The sequence below is a fragment of the Mastomys coucha genome, unplaced genomic scaffold (genome assembly GCF_008632895.1).
Source record: "Mastomys coucha isolate ucsf_1 unplaced genomic scaffold, UCSF_Mcou_1 pScaffold7, whole genome shotgun sequence".
NCBI classification, from domain to species: Eukaryota; Metazoa; Chordata; class Mammalia; order Rodentia; family Muridae; genus Mastomys; species Mastomys coucha.
The window spans coordinates 31,647,869-31,653,087 of NW_022196913.1; positions in this window are offsets into that span (position 1 = coordinate 31,647,869).

The window sequence follows — 5,219 nt, forward strand, 5'->3', positions numbered from 1 at the left end:
GTCTCACTCCATTCTGCCTCAAATTTGACTCTAAGAAGGCACTTCCCTACCCATCAACCCACTCATGGATCACGCATACAGCAGTGCCTTTTGCTTGGGCATTATGTCTCCACAGGACCAAGGGCCTACTCTCCCATTTATGCCAGATAAGGAAGTCCTCTGCTATATATATAGCAGGAACCATATTCTCATCAATATATATTTTTTGATTGTGGCTTACTCTGTTAGTTATGGGGTGCCCAGCTAGTTGATATTATCGTTCATTCTATGGAGTTGCAATTCACTTCAGCTCATATAGTCTTTTCCCTCACTCTTCCATCCCCCTGGCTCATTCAATAGTTGACAGTGAGTATCTGTTTCTGTCTTAGGCATGTGGTGCCATAACCTCTTAGAGGACTACCATACCAGGCTCCTGTTTGTAAGCACGTCTTGGCATCAGGAATATTGTCAGTGTTTGGTGTCTGTGAATGGGATGGATCCCAGCATGGGTTGGTCTCTACATAGCCTTTCCTTCAGTCTCTGCTCCATTTTTGTCCCTGCATTCCCTTTAGACAGGAACAATTCTGAGTTATAATTTTTGAGAAGGGTAGGCAGCCTTATACCTCCACTTGGGGTCATATGTATCTGCTGGAGGTAGTCTCTTAAGATTGTTATACCCTACTGTTAGATATTTCTGCTAATGTCAACCTCATTGGATTCTGCGAGCCCCTAACTTCCCTGAAATCTGTGACTTTGTAGTGGTTCCCTGTTTATTTCTGTTCATTGTCTTGGAACTCCCTCTTATCTCTTCCATATCTTCCTGTTTCCCACCCCCTTCTCCTCTGCTACACAAATCCGTCATTCCCTCTGCCTCCCATCATTATTTTGTTCCGCATCTAAGTGAGTTTGAAGCATCCATATTTTGGTCTTCCATCTTGTTAACCTTTTTATGGTATGAGAGCTATACCATGGGTATTTTGAGCATTTGGGTTAATATCTACTAACCAGTTAGGACACACCATAGATGTTTATTTATGTCTCAGTTACTTCACTCAGTATGAAATTATCTAGTTCTATTCATTTACCTAGCTAATTCCTGAGGTCATTGTTTTAATAGCTTAATAGAATTGCATTGTGTAAATCTACCACATTTTCTGTATCCACACTTTTGTTCAGAGACATCTGGGTTCTTTCCAGATTCAGGCTATTACAAATAAACCTTCTATGAGCATAGTGGAGCACGTGTCCTTGTCATATGTTGGAGCATCTTTTGGTATATGCCCAGGAGTGGTATAGTTGGGTCTTTCGAACTATTCCAATTGTCTGAGTAATTACAAAACTGATTTGTAAAGTGGTTGAACCAGCTTGCAATCCCACTAGCAATGGAGTGGTACTCTTCTTTCTCTACATCTTCACCAGCATCTTCTGTGTCCTGAGATTGGATCTTGGGCATTCTGGTTAGTGGGAGGTGGAATCTCAGGGTTGTCTTGATTTGCATTTCTCTGATGGCTAAGGATGTCGAAATTTTTTTAGGAGCTTCTCAGCCATTCAAGATTCCGGAGTAACTTACAGTTTTTATCTGCAAACCAGAGATACCCTTTGCAAAGGCTCTCAGCATGCAAATCCTGACCTGATAGAGCTGGTCTCCAAGGAATGTTGGCACAAACAAGGTCACAGGTGAGACCACCATTATTGTTCTGATAGCTGGCAGAGGAGGGACTCTCTAAGCATCCACAGGGCACAGGAACCATGGAGCAGCTGGGGACAGGGTCCTTCTAGGTTCCATCAGCACATTGTAATACAGATCTCCAAACCAAAATTCTGCTGAGAGAAAGCTAGTCTCCAGAAGTACTAACAGACCTTAGATTACAGCTCTCCACAACCCATTACTTCCCAAGAGAGCTGGCCTCCCATGAATCATGACACACTTAAGATCACACGCTCAGAGTCTTAGCAGATGGACAAGTTTCAGTCAAAGACACCCAGACTAGATAATATCAGAAATAACTAGACGGTGAGAGGCAAGCACAAGAAATTTAGCAACAGAAACCTTGGTGAATTGGAATTATCAAAACGCAGTTCTTCTACCACAGCAAGTCCTGGATAACCCAAGACATGGGAAAAACAAGATTCTGACTTAAAATCACATCTGATGATGATGATAAAGGATTTAAGAAAGACTAGAATAACTCCTTCAAGAAATACAGGAGAACACAGGTAAAGAGATAGAAGCCCTTAAAGAGAAACTACATAAATCCTTTAAAGAAATACAGAAAAACACAAGAAAACAGGTAAAGGAATTGAAAAAAAAACATCCAGGATCTAAAAATGGATATAGAAACAATAAATAAATAACAAAGTAAGAAAACCCTGGAGATAGAAAACCTAGGAAAGAGATCAAGAGTCATAGATACAAGCATCACCACACGAGTACAAGATATAGAAGAGAGAATCTCTGCTGCAAAAGACCAGAAATACCATAGAAAACATTTACACAACAATCCAAAAAATGAAAAATGCAAAAAGCTACTAACCCAAAGCATCCAGGAAATCCAAGACACAATGAGAAGACAAAACAAAAGGATAATAGGTATAGAAGAGAGCAAAGATTCAAATATCAAAGGGCCAGTAAATATCATCAACAAAATGATAGAAGAAAACTTCCCTAACCTAAAAATGAGATGCAGATAAACATATAAGAAGCCTAAAGAACTCCAAATATATTAGACCAAAATAGAAATTCCTCCTGTCACATCATAATAAAAACACCAAATGTACAGAAAAAAAAAGAAAGAATATTAAGAGTAATAATGGGAAATGGTCAAGTAACTTATAAAGTCAGACTTATCAGAATTACACCAGATTTCTCACCAGAGTCTATGAAAGCTATTAGATCCTGGGCAGATGTCATATAGATCTTAAGAGAACACAAATGCCAGCCCAGGCTACTATATCCAGCACAACTCTCAATTACCATAGATGGAGAAACCAAGATATTTCATAACAAAACCAAATTTACACAGTATCTTTCAACAAATTATGCCTTACAAAAGATAATTGATGTAAACTCCAACACAAGGAGAGAAAACACACCCTAAAAAAGGAAGAAACTAATCTTCTCTCAACAAACCCAAACAAAGATAGCCACACAAACATAATCCCACCTCTAACAACAAAAATAACAGGAAGCAACAACCACTGAACCTTAATATATCTTGACATCAATTGATTCAATTCCTCAATAAAAAGACATATACTAACAGAGTAGATATGGAAACAGGATCCAGCATTTTGCTGCATACAGGAAACACAGTTCTATTACAAAGACAGACCCTACCTCAGGGTGAAAGGCTGGAACACCTTTTTCCAAGCAAATAATCCCAAGATACAAGCTGTAGTACCCATTCTAATATTGAATACAATCCACTTTCAACCAAAAATTATCAAAAAATATAAGGAAGTACATTTTGTCCTCATCAAAGGAAAATCTACCAAGATGAACTCTCAGTTCTGAGTTTCTATGCTCCAAATTCAAGGGCACCCACATTCTTTAAAGAAACTTTAGTAAAGCTCAAAGCACACATTTCACCTCACACAATACTGGGAGACTTCAACATAACACTCTCATCAATGGACAGATCATAGAAACGAACTAAACAGAGATAGAGTTAAACTAATAAAAGTGAAACAAATTAATTTAACAGATATCTATAGAACATTTCATCCTAAAACAAAAGTATATACCTTCTTCTCAGCATGCCTTTGTACCTTATCCAAAATTGACATTATCAAAAAGCAGGCCTTAAAAGATACTAGAAGACTGAAATAATCTGATGCATTCTATCATATCACAACGAAATAAGGCTGCTCTTCAATAACAAGACAAACAACGAGAGCCCACATAAACATGGAAGCTGAACAACACTCTACTCAGTGATAACTTGGTCAGGGCAGAAATAAAGATATAAATTAAAGACTTTATAGATTTAATAAAAATGTAGTGCAATATACTCCAACTTATGTGACACAAGGAGAACAATGCTAAGAAGAAAACTAATAGCTTTGAGTGCCTCTAAGAAGACACTGGAGAGATCATATGCTAGCAGCTTAACAGCACATCTAAAAGCTCTAGAAAATAAAGAAGCAAATATACCCAAGAAGAATAGATGGCAGGAAATAATCAATCTCATATCTGAAGTAAACCAAGTGGAAACAAACAGAACTATAAAAAGAATCAACAAAACAAGAAGCTGGTTATTTGAGAAAATCACAAAGATAGATAAGCCCTTACCCAGACTAATCAGGGGGCACGGAGGCAGTATCCAAATTAACAAAATCAGAAATTAAAAGGAAGACATAACAACCAAAACTGAAGGATTTCAAAAAAATCATCTGATCCTATGACAAAAGCCTATATTGTGCAATACTGGAAAATTTAGATGAAATGGACAATTTACTAGACAGATCCCAGGAACAAAGTTAAATCAATATAAGATAAATGATCTAAACAGTCCTTTAACCCCTAAAGAAATAGTAGCAGTCATTAATAGTCTCCCAATGAAAAATAGCCCGGGACCAAACGGTTTTACTACAGACTTCTATTAGACCTTCAAATAAGACCTAACACCAATACTCTTCAAACTATTCCACAAAATAGAAGCCGAAGAAACACTATCAAATTCATTCTATGAAACCTCAATTATACTTATACCTAAATCACACAAAGGCCCAACAAAGAAAAAGAACTTCAGACTAATTTCCCTTATTAAAATAGATGTTAAAAATACTCAATAAAATTCTTGCAAACCAAATCCAAGAACACATCAAAATGATGATTCAAGTTGATAAAGTAGTCTTCTTTCCAGGGACACAGGGATGGTTCAATATAAGTAAATCCATTAACATTATCTACTATATAAACAAACTTAAAGAAAAAAAAACATGATCATCACATTAGATGCTCTGAAAACACTTGACACAATCCAACACCCCTTCATGTTAAAAGTCTTGGAAAATTCAGGAATTTATGGCTAATACATTAACATAGTAAAAGCAATATACAACAAACCAGTAGCCAACATCAAACTAAATGGAGAGAAACTTGAAACAATCCCATTAAAAATCAATGACCAGAGAAGGCTGCCCACTCTCTCCACCCTATTCAATGTAGTGTTTAAAATCCTAATAATAACAATTACACAAAAAGGAGGTCAAAGGGATACAAACTGGAAAGGCAAAAG